Here is a 6,000-nt window from a genome sequence, read left to right as displayed (position 1 = left end):
TGTTGAGTTTTTTTGTTTTACTTATCTTAGTAGCTGACTTCATTACAGTGTTTAGAGCAGAAGTTGCAGCTGAATTTATTTTTAAAGGCATCATGTTGAAGTTTTGACCACCAGTGGCGCTGTTGAGCTATGTTTTAATGAGCAGGTCCCCGTATTGTTTGTATGAGGGCACACATGCACAGAAAGAGCACAAGGGTATCAACAGCAGGGGATGCCATGACAGATGGCAATCCTCCAAGAAAAAAGGAGAAGAAGAAGACTTATAGCTTATAAAATAATGTAAACTACCCAACAGTATATACAAGTACAGCTGAAACGATTAGTCAATTAATCGATAATTCAATTTTCAGATAAAGGTAACTATTCTAATCTTCCCTGAAGTCATTTTTCTTACAAAAACATTTCATGATTCCAGCTCCTAAAATATGAGGATTTATTTTTTCCTTTCAGTTATTTAGTTTTAGTTTTAGTTTAAGGCCAGTCAGATGAAAGTGAAGAAGAAAACCTCACCCAAAAGAGAGCAAAATAAAATATCAATAGACATTCATATCTTTTACATGTCTAATCACATTAGAAATTATGATTAGCTGCTAATGGGAAAAAAAGTACCATGTAAAAAACAAAACCAAAGAACATATGTAATGTCATTGTTTCTATTTTTATTATCATCGGTTGGACAAAACAAAGCATTGTGAACGTGTCAATTGTTACAGCATTTCTCACCATTTTCAGAACTTCTACAGACCAAACAATTTTAATCAAGTTTAATTGAGGAAATAGTCACCAGTTTAATCTATAATTAAAATAATCATTAGTTGATGTCTCCTAAAAAATAATTACAAATTAAATAAATCTCAGCTGACTAAGGCAGTAAAATCCTGATTTTTATATAAATGCATAAGAAATAATAATGTAATACCATTATATTTAATAGTTTAACAGTCACAGGAGCCATTTTCTGCATTGAATATTGGAAAAGTAAATTAAAAATGTTAGTTTTAAAATTTTACTTTTACTTGTTACAGACTGCAGCCATTTGATGTTACAGTAACAATGTAAATGTCTGAAGACGTTGAAATGTATTCATCATATTTGTTAAACCCTTAGGTTGCATACAGTATTATTTTAATGAGGAAAAAATACAACTGTTTTTCTACAGAGCAGAAGCTCAAAAGGACACCTTTAATATAATGATGCCCTAGAACGTCAAACTACTTTCCACATGCTGGCATAAAATGATCAAAGTATCACGCATTAAATCGCAGTATTTCTCCTTTTTATGTCAGCAATAACTGTGCTTGATTTATATACCAGTTTTATAACAAAATCCAATTCCTGCTGCATCACAAGCACATTATCTTTCTTCATCAATCGGTTTCTTTACTTCTTACAGGCCACTTTGCTTCATTTGATATTAGTATACAGTCAACTCTATGATTCAAGCTTTTATGAAACAGGAAAAATTTGATATTTCAGCATTAGAGATCAAGTATTAGAGAAGTCCTAATGACAGCATATACTCTACAGTATGTATGCAACAGCCCATCTAAGCACAGTCGTTTTCACCACACATTAAAAAAAACACCTCCCTAACTTAGAGTAAGTAGGAAAAGTTCAACAGGATGATGGAGTTCAAACCATTTCTAGTCTCCAGACTGGTAAAAGGTAGAAGGACGCATGCTTTGATTTGATATTTCATATTCCTCACAGACATTCAAAGACACATTCTCTTTATTTATACCATGGCCATGGACCATACTTAAGTGTGAGGGATGGCACGTGTGTGATAACAGTGAATAACAGAAACCCTCAAACACAGTTCCAGTCAGCCTGGTTGTCAGAATAAAGTGTTGGCATTTTTAGTTTCTGCAAACCCCAGATACGTTCTGATTTATGAGTCATATATACCATATCAACATTTCTACGGTACATGTCATATTACATTGAGCTGACTGTCATGTCTGGAGGTGGCAGGGATGGTGGATGCGTTACAGCTCATGCGAAACAGCTGCCAAGCTTCCGACTCTACTACTTACGTTTGGACCTTTATTCAGGAGGCCACTGTTCGTATCCAGTGTGGAACAAGAAATCAACAGTGAGTTCTTTTAACTTACTAACGTAGTTAAGTAACGTCACGTACGTATCGTAACCTAAGTTTCTTACTAGGTAACATAGGTATGTTTGTAATGGATGTTACAAAAATAATGTTATGATTCTGTTTTCCGAGACCAACAAAGTATGTTTCTTGCCTAACCTAACCTAGTATTTTTCTTGCCTAAACCTATGCAAGTATTTTTCTTGCCTAAACCTAACCAAATATTTTTCTTGCCTAAACCTATCCAAGTAATTTTCTTGCCTAAACCTAACCAAGTATGTTTCTTGCCTAAACCTAACCAAGTATTTTTCTTGCCTAAACCTATCCAAGTATTTTCCTTGCCTAAACCTAACCAAGCATTTTTCTTGCCTTAAAAACAGCCTTTTTGCTTTTTAAGGTAGGTGGCTAAAGTGGAGTATAAGCACAATAAAGCACTGAGTGGAGTTCTTTCACCATGCTCATTTTCTTATTTCAGGATACCTCATTATGTCCACATAAGTGGAAACATTTAAATCAGTGGAGGTGCTTGCAGCAGCAAATTACAGCTGCATAAAGTTTTCACAAGATGAGCTTAGATGAACTTTGGAGTGTGAATTCATGCTGCCGGCCAAAAGGAAAAAAGTTTGATGACCTCTAAAAAGGAAGGTTATCATGGTTAATGCCTCTCATTCTCTTGTCCCTCTCTCTGTCTCTCGCTCGCTCTCTCTCAACTCAAATGTTCGTTTGCTCAAATAAGGTCTGCATTTCCGATATTAGATCTTCAAACAGATGATTCTCCAGAGTCCTGTCACTGACCTGTGATGAAATACCTTTAAAAGAATTCTTCATTTTCCCTCAGGGAAACTTATTTGGGACAAAAAGGGCAAGCAAACAGTCCCTTTATTAAGATAAACCACCATAGCAGAAAGGAATCCAGAGGGCAGAGGCAATAGCTAACACAAATGTGTGTATTTGCCTGTATCTCTCTTTCTGTGTGTCTGTGTGTGTGTGTGTGTGTGTGTGTGTGTGTGTGTGTGTGTGTGTGTGTGTCTTTTCCTTTCGGTCATTTCCCAATTGTCTCTAAAAGGGTAGAAATGTCAGGCATTTTCTCTCTCTTTTCTCAGAAACACACACACACACACATACACACCAAAAGAGGCAGAGAACGTAATGAGAAATATCAAATACCTTTTCAGTTCATACAGAATAAAGCATGAATAAGGAAGAAGCCTCTGTCATGCATGCTTGTTCCCTGGAAACAAGAAATGTACGTGAACGTATGCTAATGGGACATTAATGAATGTCATAAGTGAAGAAAAATAGTGTGGTTAAATAAGCGGAAACATTCACAAAGCTAAACAGCAGTGATGTCCTTCAACAGGGCAAACAAGGACAGGCGACGGTTACCTTTAAAACTCAATTACCAAATTGCAACTGGACCTACTGTATTACCATTTGAATATGATTTCATTATCAAAAGTGCTGATAATGATGTGAAGGACATTCAGCCACAGTGAACTTCTTTCCTGCCTGTTGACTGCCAATGTGCTGACCCTCTTTTACTGCAGTTATTCAAGAGCAGTCTGAGCAGCTACTTATACCCAGCTCCGGTTTGAGATGTTAATGCGTTAGTGTCACCAGCAAATTCATTGTTGAATCAAACGAATGATAAACAGATTAATCCGTGCATTAAGTCACAGATTAATCCATCGCTATTGTTGAAAAACAATATTTTTTTGTCCCTCACAATGCTGAAGTCAGACAAAAGATCTGCACACTGCACACTAATAGCTCCCAGTAGATTTCACAGAGCAACGATCCGATCTAACAGAGATCTTTGTCAGGCGTCAGAGCCATCAGCAATCTGTCGCACTGAAGGGGGGTGTTAGAGATTACGCTGGCAAAGCTGACTCAACGGAGAAACTGTCAGAGCAGATGACCACTCAACGTTTCCAAAGAGGGGGGGTGCAGACATAAATTGGGGATAAAGTTGGAAGGTGAAAGAAATGACTTTGAGGGACTTGTTAGACATGCCCTCTGGATGGGAGTCAGCGCTGGAAGATTGAGGCTGCTCGTTGGCAGAGATCTCTGAGGGAGACTGAAAGCTGCTCAGTGGCAACCTGTTGTGGTTGAATGAGATTGGATGTGAGACGCTGAAGGTTTCGGGTATCAAAAGCTGCCATTGTTGAAAACAAAACTCGGTGCTGAAATAACAACATTCTGTCCCAAAACTATTGTCGTGAAGGAAACATGCATGCTCAAACCTTTTTTTCCATGCAGCACACAACTCAGAACTTTAATAGCATCCTAAACTAACGTAACCCAAACCAGAGACAATTACACCTGGCGATAACATGCCACTGGCTAAACCTCTGTCGAAATGGGCTGACTTGGATTATGATCAAAAACTAGCATGTCACCAAATTTGCTAGCACAGCCTAAAATCAAGCAAAAACAACAACACAAATCAATACGACAAATTACCATGATGTCACAACAACACCAAACGTTCTTCCGGGTGGCAAAAAACTCTGCGTTCTCCGCTGGCACAGCTAGTAAACAAACCTTCCATGTAATTTGATCTGGGCGCAGTGATCGAGAAAATGGAGTAAATGGCTTGAATGAATGAGTTTATTTTTGCTGGGTGCCACATGATATCTCATTAATATTCAAAAGGTCATAGGTGTCTCTCATTGGCTAGTCATGCTGCGTCCACTCTACCATGGTAGTATGAATGAATGACGTGAAGACTGAAGTGTCAAACGAAGATGCCATGTAAGGTAAATTGCCAGGAGACCCACTGTCGGCCAGCCTAATCTACATTTCAACAGGTAAGTTGGTTCAAAAACAGACAAGGTGGAAATTGAGACATAGTTGACATTATCATTGAGGGACTGATGAACTCATTCAGACGGTAATGAAATGCCTACCTTGGTCAAAGGCGATGCAGCCTAAGGGCTAGTAGCACTACTAAAGTAGCCTAATTGTAAATGAGCTTATAATTGTAAATGAGCGTATAGCAACCTGTCTTGCAGCCTTTTATGAGATTGATGAATGAGATTTACTCTTACCCAGCCTCTTGCTTGTGCACTCTCTTTTTTTCTTTTTAATTTCCTCCATCAGCACCACTTTTGGTCTCTTTGCCTCTATCGTGAGTAGAGGCTGTTGCAAGTTAATGCACGAGCAAAATGATTTCGAAGCTGTCATTTAGGATAAAATAATCACATAATGTTGCTTTTAATGGAGGTGTGTGTTCTTTTACAAAGTCAGGTTTGAAAGCAAGCAAGCAAAACTTTATATATAGCACACAGTGAAAGCACAATGTGCTGCACAGTGCGTGAGCATAATGACAACAGGTCTGTGCACATGCTGTACTGAACAAGTTGTTTCAGAGTTTGGTCACAAGCTGAGGGTGGCATTAGAAAGATTTCACTGCATGATATCACAGCCTATGCTGTATTGCCGGCCCTGTTTGTAGAGCTTCATTGGGTGAAGCATTGAGTAATCTAACAGGCCCTTGCATTGACAGTAAGGTTGCCTATGAACCTGGAAACAATGCCATCCAGTTACTTTGGATGTGTCCCAAAGCTGATAACCACATGGAGGGAAACCAAGAGGGAGAAGAAAGACTGTTGAGGAGTCATATTGGCTGTTGTGCTCATTCTGTTTCCACCATAACCCTGACTCGATAAGAAAAAAGACTGGATGAATCGTCTGAAAATTAGGTAGATGCCTTTTTAAATAGCCAATCATTAAGTCATGACAGTATCAGAGTATTGCAAACATCTATAACTGTATTTCTAACAATACCACTGGTCAGGATATTACAAAAAACAGTATACAGCAAAGTGTTTGCAGCAAAAGGGTAAGTAAAGGGTATCTAAGTAGCTCTGCCAACACACTTCCCATCTATTTCTGATGGATGT

This window comes from Pagrus pagrus (genome assembly GCF_965226575.1).
Source record: "Pagrus pagrus genome assembly, chromosome: 2".
In the NCBI taxonomy this organism is placed as follows: Eukaryota; Metazoa; Chordata; class Actinopteri; order Spariformes; family Sparidae; genus Pagrus; species Pagrus pagrus.
Note: the sequence above shows the minus strand (reverse complement) of the source record.